The sequence below is a fragment of the Grampus griseus genome (genome assembly GCF_964374135.1).
Source record: "Grampus griseus genome assembly, chromosome: 20".
Taxonomy (NCBI): domain Eukaryota; kingdom Metazoa; phylum Chordata; class Mammalia; order Artiodactyla; family Delphinidae; genus Grampus; species Grampus griseus.
In genome coordinates, this window is record NC_139014.1 from 48,481,927 (window position 1) to 48,495,476 (window position 13,550).

Consider the following 13,550-nt stretch of genomic DNA (forward strand, 5'->3'; position numbering starts at 1 on the left):
GGTTCGTGCCCCGGTCCGGGAAGATCCCACATGCCGCGGAGCGGCTGGGCCCGTGAGCCATGGCCGCTGAGCCTGTGCGTCCGGAGCCTGTGCTCCGCAATGGGAGAGGCCACAACGGTGAGAGGCCCGCGTACCAGAAAAAAAAAAAATAAATAAAAAAAAATAAAAATAAATTAGATATAAGTATTTTCAACATAATGAAATATTCTTCTTTTTTTTTTTTTTGGCTGCATTGGCTCTTCGTTGCTGCGTGCAGGCTTTCTCTAGTTGTGGCGAGTGGGAGCTACTCTTTGTGGCGGTGCATGGGCTTCTCATCGCCGTGACTTCTCTTGTTGCAGAGCACGGGCTCTAGGCGCACAGGCTTCAGTAATTGCAGCACATGGGCTCAGTAGTTGTGGCACACAGGCTTAGTTTCTCCACAGCATGTGGGATCATCCCGGACCAGGGCTTGAACCCATGTCCCCTACATTGGTAGGCAGATTCTTAACCACTGTGCCACCAGGGAAGTCCCAAAATATTCTTCATAAACACTTTTAATTCCTGAATAAGAGTTTTGAGTGGACACACCATAAATACCTACTATTATCCAAATGTTGGGCGTTTATGTTTTTTCATTTTTCAAGAATGTAAAAACACACTGAAAAAAAAAAAAACGCTGAGGTAAACATCTTTTAAGTATAAATCTTTGTCCACAATTTGAATTTTCCCTTAGATTAAATTCATACTCATAGGGGTATAAACATGTTTTTAGTCTTTCTATTTTGCTTTCCAGAAAGGTTGAACCAATAACACATGCCTAAAACAAACAAACAAAAAAAAACACACGCTTATCTCACTACACACAGCTACATGAAAAAATATCATTTTTTTAAAAATTTACTTATTTGAAAGGCAGTGTGTCTGTTGCTTCCTTTTAATAGATAAACTGAGACTCAGTGAGAAAAGGGACCTGCCTGGGGTCACCCCAGGAGTGTGTTATCTCATTCCATCCTCACAACCTATGATAGTGGGGAGCTAAAGCACACAGATGGGGTAACCTGCCCAGTCTCTCACTCAGCGCATGAGACGTGGAGCCTGAGTTTAATCCTCCACAGTTGGAACCCAGGGCCCTTCACCTCTGTTCTTTGGCTGTTCTTCGTTCCCAGATATGATGCTGAAAGGTGGTTTGGGGCCAAGACCTGAAAGGACTTGGAGTTTGGATTTACCCTATAGACAGAGGGGCACCATTAATGGGTTCTTAAGCCTCAAGACTGTGTTTTACAAAGATATTTCTGGTAGACTGGCTGGGGGAGGCTGGTGACAGGGAGGTTGGTTGTGGAGGTGCAGCACACAGATAATGTGAACAACAAAGAGGCCTGCACAGACCCATACACACGTGGGCTTGTGGGTTACGGGCTGTGGGCAGTTGGAAACATTAGGCGTCTGGGGAGGCCCCCTCCTGTGCCCTTTTCACTGGGCAAGGGCCATTTTTATCTGCTACATGTCAGGCAGAACCTGTGCCAACGGCCAAAGACTCCACCTCAAATCTAGCAAATAAGAGAGAGGATGGTATGGATTACGTTATATTTAAAACAAGCCCACACAATGCCTGTAATTTTTTATTCTGACTCCGTAATTATAACTCAAGACCAGTCAGATCATAGTTATCCTCACACCGACCCGCTGCTGAGACACATTGAATTAAAGGCTTTGCTGCTTCTCCAGATTCTATTTTAGACACCAAGCACTGTCAGGTAACCGGCCTTTCACAAGGCTCGTCTTGGTGGAGCCCCTCTCGGGGCAGCCTGCACGAAGGCCAGCTCAACACTGGGCTCTTGAAAAGACCCCTGATACTTGTGATGCTTTGCCCAACCTGAGCCTCAGGCCTGAGCCAGGGGCCTGGAGAGCTGAGGGAGCACCACCCTTGGAGCAGGCCAGCCTCCCTTGGTCAGGCCCATCTCAGAGCCTCTGCACTCTAGAAGATTCCTGAATGCTGCTCTCCCCCAGACCCTTCCCAGGGTCCCAGGGTCAGATAGGCAAAGCCCTGGCTATTGGGCACAGTTGTCACAGATAAGCTGGCATTGCCATTGCCCAAAGGGGCCTAATTTAGAAAAGACGAGAAAAAGGAAACCAAGGGAGCACAAGCCAGCTGGGCTTACACAGGCAGCCCCTGTGACTAACCAGGCCTAGGCTAATTAAGGCCCCCTCCCCATCTTGGGATCCACCAAAGAACACCACCTCTCAGCGCCACGAAGACGCCCCTAACAGAGCAAGAGTGGGGTTGGGTCCCTCCTCACAGACCTGGAGCCCCACTGCCCCTTCCTCCACGTGGCCCCACACACCCAGTCCTGCCTCCAGGGAACTCTGGGGGGGAGATAGGCTAGCTCCCGTTTATCCATAAACTGCAGGCAGGCCTGGGCTCTGTCGGAGGTCCTTCACATGTACCATCCCATTTACTCACATCTCGTAATCATCACTTTAGACATGAGGAAATGGAGCGCGGAGAGGTAAAGTGTGGGGCTCCAGGCCACCCAGTCCATATGTGAAGGAGTGGGAGCTGGAACCCACTTGTCAGACTCCCTCAGATCACACGGCTCGTCCATAGGCAGCTTGCCTGAAACCACCAGGCCTGCTCCCAGCTGCTGCTTGGTGGTTTCACACGCCCGGCAACTTGCTAAGCACTTGAGCCCAAGAAAGCCCAATCCCAGTACCTGTCTTAGCACAACTTTCTGCAGCACACAGCTCCTTGCCTCAGCCAGCTCCTTGCACGGACCCTTGCTCTCGTGTCCCACAGGAAGAACGGACAGTTCCTTGCTCAGGCCTTTGATGCATCTTGTACTTCTATTTTGACATTTAAGACATTATTGTCACCATTCACATGACTCTCCTACTAGACTTCTCGGGGGCAGGGCCTGTGTCCTGTCTCTTTGTTACTAGTTTGACACCTGGCATGTAGTGGCTGCTTGCTGTTTGTTTTGTTTTTTGGGGGTTTTTAAATTTATTTATTTTTGGCTGTGTTGGGTCTTCGTTGCTGCACGCGGGCATTCTCTAGTTGCGGCGAGCGGGGGCTACTCTTCGTTGCGGTGCGCGGGCTTCTCATTGCGGTGGCTTCTCTTGTTGCGGAGCATGGGCTCTAGGCGCGTGGGCTTCAGTAGTTGTGGCGCGTGGGCTTCAGTAGTTGTGGCTCGCGGGCTGTAGAGCGCAGGCTCAGTAGTTGTGGCGCACGGGCTTAGTTGCTCCGCAGCATGTGGGATTTTCCCGGACCAGGGATCAAACCTGTGTCCCCTGCATTGACAGGCAGATTCTTAACCACTACGCCACCAGGGAAGTCCCTGCTTGCTGTTTGTTGCAAGAAAAAAGGAGAGTCTGAAAAACTATTCATCCTTCAAAAGTATGCCTAGGATAGATCCTGGGAAGGCTTTCCTGAGTCACACAAGCTGAGTTAACCCCGTCTGCTCCTATACAATCAGTGGGAGGATTGTTTACTTGGGTACCCCTTTGGGGGCAGGGACAGAACCCGATTCTTCCCTGTGACCCTGTCTCTCAGCACAGGGCAGGCATCTAGCAGGGGTCAGTACATGTAGAACTGAATTGCTCTTTGCTTCAGAGTCCCAGATAAAGGGCACCATGACCTGAACCAGCCAGCTGCCCAAGTCACCTGGCTGAAACCACCAAGGGCTGGCGTGCTAGGATGTTTGCTGAGGAAGGGAACACCGAAATAAAGCCTAACTTTAAAAAAGAAACACACCCAATAGGTGTTCTATTTCTATGAAAATCAGCTCTGTTTTTAGGTAACTGCCATCCTGCCTCACCTCCCCAAGGTGGGCCCTGCCTTCCCACAGGGCCCCTCTACACCGCACCCGGTAATCATGGCCTTACCTGCCCCCATCCCCTCCCCTGTTTGCTCTCTGGGGTTTCCCTCGATTGCAGGGTGAGAGCTTCCAGACGCCCCAGAGGCCTGTTTCATGCCGGCCCCAGTCTCCCTCCCTCCCTCCCTCCCTCCCTGACCTACCCTTGTCAGGGCCCAGGCCTTGGGGGGGGGGGGGTGGAGGAGGGGCAGGGCAGGGAGTCAGCCCCTTAACTGAGCCAGAGCAGGGCAGCTTCACAGCTAGGGGTACAGGAGCCAGGCCGTGCTCCTCCCAGGTCTCTGTCAAGCCAGCAGGGCCCCTCTCCCTAGTTCAGACAAAACTCGAGGTCTGCATGGCGCAGTGAAGAGAACGGGGCTTTGGTGTCACTGTCGCGGTGCTGGGCCTGGGCCTGGCTCCTCCTCCTCGGCTGCCAGCATCTAGGCAGCTCGCCTACCTCCCACCCTCTCCCAGCTTCAGACCCCTCCCTGGCCAAACAGAGCCAGACCTGCTGCACGGGTCTGCTGAGGGCCACGCCACGATGAATTTCTCGCAGGGTGAGAAGTTTGGTTTGGAGAGCAGCAACTCCATGCTTCCTGTGTGCTCATCAAGAATCAAGCTCTGGGGACTTCCCTGGTGACGCAGCGGTTAAGAATCCACCTGTCAATGCAGCAGACACGGGTTCGAGCCCTGGTTCGGGAAGATCCCACATGCCTCGGAGCAGCTAAGCCTGTGAGCCACAACTACTGAAGCCCACGTGCCTAGAGCCCGTGCTCCGCAACAAGAGAAGCCACCGCAATGAGAAGCCCGCACACTGCAACTAGAGAAAGCCCACGCAGCAACGAAGACCCAACGCAGCCAAAAATTAATTAATTATTTATTTTTAAAAAAGAAGCTCCAGGCACCCCAGCCCTGTTCTGTGAGCCTCATTCTGGCTCATCCTCACCTCCTCCATTAGCTCCTTTGTCCCAGAGTCCCACTGGAGCCTTAGGGAGCACCCCACTCTTTGGCAAGATTCCTGCTTCTCACAGAGGGCCAACAGGGTGATGGACCCTCAATACCTTGGCAGCTCCCCCCAGCCTCCAGCCAGATTCTAGGAAGAGACCAGGGCAAGCCTGAGGCGGGGGCTGGGGCTGAGGCCCACCGTCCTGGGAAACTTGTGAGCCTCCCTCACAGCTCAGCACTCAGGCAGGCATCCAACTACCCATGGCTGCGGTTTCCAGAGAGCCGGGCCTCCCACCGCAGGGACAGTAAGCTGAGAAGCACTGGAGCTATAAATGTGAAGTGGTGAACCATGGGACACTGCCGCAGCCCCACAGTGGGCAGGAGCCCCCCCCAGCCTCCCTGCCTCCCAGCAAGCTTCAGGCCCCGCCAGCCCTCTGAGACAGCCCAGCCCTGTCCACCGGCTCCGCTCTGGGCTCTGAGCAAGGCTGCTGCCCCACTCCCACCCCCGGGAGGTCCCAGGCACAGTGTAAGGCCCGGCTGGGGACAGGGCAGGCAGGACACCACACAGCACTTTGTACACCAGCAGTCAGGGCCTCTGGTCTTACCTCACAAGCATCATCTTATTTTATGTTGACTTATGCAAAAGGAGGGGGGCCCGTAATCGTTTTGAAGCTTACTGCTTCTCAAGGTCTCACTCCTCCCCCCGGGTGGTACTGAGTCACAGCTTCAGATCCATCTGGAGGCTACCCTGGGCACAGTCAGGGTGACCTTGGGGTGGACCTGGGGCTCATGTGGTCTTGATGGGCATCCTCATAGGCCCTGCCAAAAAGGAGACCCCAGGAGCGGCAGTGATGCCTGATAAAATAAGAGCAGCCCCTTCACCAAGTGCCCACCCTGTGCCCAGCCCAGAGCTCTCAGACCATAGAAGGGTCATTGTTTCACAGGTGAGAGACCACACCCAGGGAGGAAGTCCAGAGCTCGGCTGTGCCTCAGGTCTCACCACCACTCCTATACTTCAGACCTGGGCGGGAGTGCAGTGCAAGGTGGGGAGTAGGGGCCCATCTGGAAGGGTCTGGGGAAACAGAGGACAGGAAGGAAGCCCCCTCTTTCTCTCCTCTCAGAGCCTGTCAAGGACAGGCCTCTTCTCCAATACCCCTACTCTGCTGGACAATCTGTCCCCTAGCACAGGCCCCTCCTGTTAGGCTAGGGAGCTGGCCAGGAAAGGTGAAGTCACCCTCAGTGTGTCTGTCACCTGCCCCACACGAGAGCTCAGAGGTGAGCCCTTGGGTCTCTGGGGAGTCCCCACACAGTGGGATTGTCTTGAGCGATATCACTTCAATATCCCTTAGCTGGCGCCCCTCAGGGAGGTGGACAGAGATGGATGCCTAGGGAGTGCCATCAGCCGCAGTGGAGGCCCTGCCAGGAGGAAGCACTCTGGGCTGGGTGATGGGCAAGAGAGACAGCAAGGGCTTCTAGACATGACACCAGGCCCAAGGGTCACTGGCCAGGGAAGCAGCTGGCAGCCTGTCCTCACCCCTTTTGAGTCAGGTATTTTGGCTTCCCAAGTCCACAAATGGGGAAAAACAGGCTGGGCAAATGTTTACTGCAAAAAACATTTAGTATATCTTATTTGTAAGAAACTTGAAAACTTTACAGGAGGACATAAAAGTTTAATATATGAAAAAATGACATTTTGTTGTGTAGCATGGATCAATATTATAAAGATGTCATTTCTCATCTAACCTAATCTATAAACCTGTTCTGATTCATTTAGATTCATAATGTGTATTGAGCCATTACTGTGTACCAGGTGTGTTCTAGGCACAGGGAATACAGGATTGAACGAAACAGGCGAAAATCCCTGCCTTCATGGGGCTTACAGTCTTAAAGATAGGAGAGAGATAGACAAACAAGATAAAGAAGTAAAGAAGTAAATTATATAGTACGCTAGATGAAAAATGCAATAGAGAAAAATCAGAGACATTATAGAGAGTGTGGGGTGGGTGGGGAGTTATAAGTTAAAACAGGCTGACTAGTAGTAACATTTGAGCAGAGATTTAAAGAAGGTGATGGGGCAGGAGTGTACTTGGTGTGCTCTAGGAGCAGCAAAGAGGCCTGTGTAGTTAGATCAGAGTGAGTCAGTGGTTCTTAGACATTTGGGGATGCCTGGAGACATTTTTCATTGTCACAACGGGGGGGTGGGAAGTGCGGGGTTGCTGCTGGTCTTCGGTGAATAGATGCCGGGATGCTGCTGAACATCCTGCAGTGCATAGACAGCTTCCTACAACAAAGATTTATTTGGTCTGAAATGCCAGTTGTGCTGAGGTCAGGAAACCCTGGAGAGTGAGGCAGAGTAGCAAAGAGATAGTCAGAGAGGTAAACTGCCAACCAGGTTTTTTTTGGAACTAGAGAAGCTGATTCAGAAATTCTTATGGAAAAATATGTGATAATAGCTGGGGGCAGGAGGTGGGGAGGATTAAAAAGAAGAATAAACAGAGTTTTACCATATTTTAGCATACACTATAAATATTCTTACGACAAATGACTAATTTCCTTAATATATAAAGAGTTCTTATAAGTGAATAAGAAAAGGCCTTTTTAAAAAACTCTTAAAAATAGGAAAAAAGGAGTTTACCCCCCCAGTAAGGATACACAAATGGATTATAAATATGTGAAAAAATTATAAATGTTACTTGCAGTTTAAAGAAATGAGAATGAAAATCATGAGATAGCATTTTGCAACTATCAGAGTAGCAATGATTGAGAAATTTGATTATATACAGAGTTATTCAGGATATGTGAGAATATGGCCACATGCACATTTCTTTTTTTTTTTTTGGCTGCATTGGGTCTTCGTTGCTGGCTTTCTCTAGTTGCGGCGACTGGGGGCTGCTCTTCATTGCAGTGCGTGGGCTTCTTATTGCGGTGGCTTCTCTTGTTGTGGAGCACAGGCTCTAGGCGCATGGGCTTCAGTAGTTGTGGCACACGGGCTCAGTAGTTGTGGCTCACGGGCTCTGGAGCGCAGGCTCAGTAGTTGCAGTGCACGGGCTTAGTTGCTCCACAGCATGTGGGATCTTCCTGGACCAGGGCTCGAACCCCTGCATTGGCAGGCGGATTCTTAACCACTGCACCACCAGGGATTCCTCATGCACAGTTCTTGAGAATATATATTGGCATAGCCTTTTTGGAAAGCAAGTTGGCAATATCTGTCCCAGATATTTTTGGGGGGGTGGGGGGGCCGAGGTGCCACACAGCTTGTGGGATCTTAGCTCCCCAACCAGGGGTGGAACCCGGGCCCTCAGCAGTGAAAGTGCAGAACCTTAATCACTGGACTGCCAGGGAATTCCCCTCTGTCCCAGATTTAAATACATATATGTTTTCATCCAGTATGCCATTCTAGGCAAGTATTCTACTCAGGTATGTTTACAAAGATTTAAGTACAGACATGTTTATTACAGTCCTAGCAAAAGATTGGAAATGACCCAAATGCCCATCAACAGGGGTCTTGTTTATTATACGGTATACACTTACAATAGAATACTATGCAGCTTTTAAAAAGACTGAGGCTTACTCCTAGGCACACAGCCAAGAGAAGTGAAAACACATGTCCACAAAAAGACTTATGCAGAGAATTTTATAACAGCTTTATTCAGATAGCCCTCAACTGGAGCAAACCTAACGTCCATCAAAGGAGAATAAACAAACCGTGGCATATTCATACAATGGAACACTACTTAGCAACAACAATAAAAAGAATGAATGGATACACACAACAGGAATGAATTTCTAAAGCATTTTGTTGCACAAAATAAATCAGACACAAGAGTAGGTACTGTATGATTCCATTTACATGAATTTCAACAGGCAAAACCAACCCATGCTGACAGAAATCAGTACAGTGGTTGCCTCAAGAAGGTGCAGATTCCTGGAAGGGGCAAGAGAACCGTCAGGGGTTAAGGAGATGGAAATGAGGTGTTGCTTACACCTTTTATACAGTTGTCTAAATCACTGAATTGTACACTTAAGATCTGTGCAATTCACTGAATTTAATTTTACCTCAGTTTATAAACAAAATTGGGAATTCCCTGATGGTCCAGTGGTTAGAACTTGGTGCTCTCCCTTCCGGGCCCTGGGTTCAATCCCTGGTCGGGGAACTAGGATCCCACAAGCTGCAGAGCAGCCAAAAATAAAAAATGAAAAAATAAAAACAAAATTAACTATTGAATGGAGAAATAAAGTCAAATTTAATATGTCCTGAAATGGAATGATCTCCAAATAAATTAAGGGGGAGGGGTGGAAACAAGGACAGAAAATGTGTATAGTATGCTCCCAGATGTAATAAAGAGGACACATACCTATTACATAAGCTTGTATACAGTTGGCCCTCTGTATCCTCGAGTTCTGCATCTGCATATTCAGCCAACCACCATGCAGGATCACAGATACGGGGGTGCCAACTGTACTAGGCCATTTTATACAAGGGACTTGCGCATCTGCAGGCTTTGGTACCCTCAGGGGTCCTGGAGCCAACCCCTGCGGGCTGACTGTATATGTAACATGTCTGGAAGGACATGTAAGAAAATGTTGGGCAATGGTTGCCTTTCTGGAAGGGCCTGGAGGCCTCAAGGTCTAAAGTGGAGGGACATGTCTCAGTACTTTTTTGTACTGTTGGAATTTTTTCACTGTGTTCATGGTAACTTTTTAGATATAAAAACTAATTAAAATTTCTTGATTGGATAACAGGGTGTTCTGAGGTTGAATTGTCATATTTCTCTACCCTTGATAGCTGGAAGCAGGGACATAAATGCTACTCTAACACTGCCAGCAGTGGGGTGGGCCTATGTCTCTGAGAGTAGAAGTGGGCATTTGCACGAGCATATCAGGGGAAGCGCCTGGAAGGCGTTTCTGGGGCAGGGAAGTGAGAACCTGAATCCTGGCTCAGGACACCACAGGAAGTAAACTGAATATCTATCGGAGCACAAGGATTTGGGCAGGAAATGATAAGCTTTCTGTCGGAGAATGTCAAAAGCCATCCCATGATGTGGAAGATTTATCATGATGGAATTTTTTTTAATGTGAAAAGAAGCTTCTTTGGTGGGTTGGAAGACAAGGCTTTTAAGAGGATGTGGGACCAGGGGAGAGAGTACCCCAGAAAAAGGAGTTCTGAGCTAAGAATAGGACTTCCAGGTGTAATTTTTAACCAGACAGTCCAGCATTTGGTCTTTATTTCCACAAACAAGAACATGCCATCAAGGGTCCTACCAGGGAATGTCCGTATTCATTTTGAGAATTGGACTCTGTGCTAGTGAGCTGACTCCCTGCTTGAAGTCCAGAGCAAAAGTTTCATTATCCATTATTCTTGTGTGTAAGGGATGGTGGGGAGGAAGGAAGACTTTTCCTGTCCCAGGGAGATGCCCTGCTCACTGGCTTTGCCAGAGGAGGCAGTCCAGGTCTTTCCCTAAGGAAGTCCTCAGCTCAGAGGGACAGGGAAGGATCCCAATTCCAGATCAAAGGATAAGGAACCCTGGAATGCATGGGATCCTTGTGGAGTCATAAGTCCCTGGCAAAACAGTTCAGAGAGCAATCCTGGTCAGGATTATGTGTTCAGCTAACCTTGGGCCCAAATGTTTGATGTATGCAAAGAAGAAGGAAATCAAGGGTCTTGGGTAGAACCTCTTTACAAAATATAAGAGGCAAAAATATCAGTGGGGAAAAGGTCTCAGAGGGCTTTCAGCAAATGGCTAAGACCCAGATGGGAGCAGGGAGTGGGCCATGTAATAGACTTTAAACCAAGACATCATGGGGATGTGGCAGGGGCTGCATCTGGCCCAAGCAGATGAAGGGTCAGTGGGGTAAGGGTGTTCATGACTCTAGAGCCCTTACAGATGCTCTAGTCCGGCCCCTTCCTAATGGAAACTGAGGCCCAGAGAGTGTACTGACTTGTTCAGTATCCAATGTCAGGACTGAGCTTGGTCCATGACTCAGACTCTAGCCTCCCAATCCAGTGGTTCTCCTGGAAGTGGAGGCAGAGGTGAAGCCCTTGACCAAACACATACTCTCTTCCTACCTAGGAATGTGTTTCTACTGAATTCCATGGAAAGGGAGCCACTCAAGTAGCCTGGAGTGAGGGCAGCCCTCTGAAGGGGTCATAATAGCAGACCCTGGTTCATCACCTACCCAGCCGCTCCCCCTTTTCTTCCCCTGCCGGAAGCCATATTTTGTAGTAGGTGAAAACCTCTTGATTTCAGGAAACATAGGCCAATCTCCCAAGCCCAAGAAATGAGTCCTAGTTGGTCTCATGGTATTCCAATTCCCCTTTGTCAGTGATTGGCCTAAGGGTGGGCATATGATCTAGTTCTGGCCAACAAGACATAAAGGGAAGATTGTAGGGCCTTCTGAGAGAGCTTTTGCTTTTCTAATGAAAGGGAAAGATGCAGTAGGCGCCATCATGCCCCCATCTCGCACACCTTCCTTCCTGCCTTTAATGCAGATGTGTATAATGAGGGTCAAGCATGACAGCAAAGGCATAGCACCCTTAAGATAGCAAAGTGGGTGATCAATCCCAAGTCTTTGGTGGCCCGAGATAGCTGCTGGACCAGTGCCAGAAACCGTCTACCTCCAGACTTCTTGTTAAGTAGATATTAAATGCCCTTATGATTTAAGCCGCTGTTAGCTAGGTTTTCTCCTACTTGCAGCCGAAAGCAATCCTGATCTGCACTGGCCATAAATGTTAGTGCAGCTCCAGCCAACTTCAAGAGATGCTGTTTAGAAACAGCCTTTGGTCAGCCTCCTCAACCTTGGGATCTGTTCTCCTGAACCCCTGCACAGCTTTCTTGTCATTCCTCAACCAGATGGAATCCCCCCACCCTTCCACCCACCCCACCACATCCTCCCCCATCAGCCTGGCCAGTCCTACTCATCCTTCATTGCCCACGTTGGATGACCTTCACTGACCTTGCTCACTACCACCAGGCATACATCTGATTGACAACACTGATCAATCATTTATTTACCAATCACACTTGTGGTTGTGTGCTGTGGATTAGCCATAGGGCTAGCACTGGACCCAGCAGGGAGTGCAAGTCCTTGGGAGCCCTCACTGGTGGGGCAGACACATCAACAGCAGCGGTGTAGGGAGTAGTGATAGAGGGGTGGGTCGGTTTTATCTTGGCAGGGGAGCAGGTAGCCATTTCCATACTGCTCTCTCCAACCAAAGGCTTTATTTCTCTGGGCAAAGACCAGCCCTGTCTGTTCCAGGACTGACCTAAGCCCATCGCAGAGGAGGCAGCAGAAAGGGCTCTTGTGAATGATCCCTGAGCAGGCAGGGCCTTGGGGTAGATGTGCTCTTGGCCACCCACCTTTCCCTACCGTCCCTGTAAGGCCAAGGCCCTTAATGGCTAGAGGAAGCAGCAGTGGACATGGCAGCAGAAGATCCATATTGGAACCTTAGCCACCACTAACTTGATGTGTGACTTTGGACATGGCCTGGCCTCTCTGAGCCCCAGTATTAATGAAAGACAGAGGAGGTTAATAATGCCTGCCTATCTCACAGGCTGCTGCAAAGACTGAATGAGATAACTGTCTGATGCACCAGGGCCGGGGAGGCCTGGCACACTGGAGGTGGGCAGTAAGTGTTCATTCATCCACCTGCCTGCCCACCCCCACCCTACACACAGCAGAAAGCCAGAGACAGCGCCGTGCACCTTCCGTGGGAGACAGACTGGGCGCTCAGACATCGTCCCACCCAGGAACCAGGTGGCGTATGCTTGGTCCTCGGGTGGGGCATGGGGGTTCCTTGGGTTCCCATACTTTCTCCTGCTCTGAAAAATACCATCAATGGAGCAGCACAAGAAGGAAGGGAAATTGGGTTGGTGGTAGGAGGATAGGATTCTCTCATGTGTCTCTCACAGGTTGTTCTGAGGGTTCCCAGACCACTCTGGAGTCTGTCCAGCAACTTCAGGGAGATTCACTCATGGGCAGGGGCTGTCTGCTCAGGGACCGCCGGGCACTGCTTGTTCTCAACGATGCTCTGTCAGCAGCAGGCTAGACTGCCAAGACCAGTCAGCAGAGGGAGGCTTTCCCCAGAGGTGCCCAAACTCTGGCATGACAGACAAACCCTAAAGGAACCCTGCTTTTGGCGGTTAACAGGTATTCCTTCTAGGTCTGCAGGTGAGGGAGGACCTAGACCTCCGCCTGTGGCCCCAAAGGAGGCCATCACTGCCCATACTTGGAGTGTGATCCCAGCTGTCGTGGGGCAGGAGAAGCATCTCCCGGAAGAGCCAAACTGACCTGCCTGGGACAAAAGGGGCAGATTCCAGCAAATGTCGGCCAGACAATAGAGGGGCCTAGGAGCTGAAGGAGGTGCCCCACAGAGCTGGGAAGGGGGTCCAAACTGTCAGTTCAAATGGAGCAGTGAACTGTCAGTGGGGTGCTGCAGGTGGTGTCGTCCGGAAGTTATCGACTCAAATTCCTCATCCTTTGGGGGTGGCACCATACTCCTGGTGGTCCCAGGAGGCGCTGATTCCCACTCGCTCCAGCAGTGGAAAGCTTCCCAGGACCAGACATTTTGTCCCCAGGCTGGGTTGTCCCTTCCGAGTGACAGGAGGGAATCTGAGGCAGCCCGAGGTAAGCTGGGAGAGACACAGGCTCTGGAAGGTTGTTTTCTCACCTCCAGAGCTGGGATCTGGTTGCCATTTGGATGACGAGAGAACACCAGAGCCCAGCCATGGGGCCAGCTCAAGGCTTAGTGGGGGTGGGACCCTGCCTGTCCCAGAGATGATG

The 13,550-nt window shown here is 50.3% G+C and overlaps 1 protein-coding gene across 5 annotated transcripts in view; it reads left to right on the forward strand.

Moving 5' to 3' along the window:
• Nucleotides 1-13,550, forward strand: part of LOC309837961 (uncharacterized protein C17orf100) — a 65,422-nt gene that overhangs the window by 13,130 nt on the left and 38,742 nt on the right. The gene's annotated exons all lie outside the window — the stretch shown is intronic.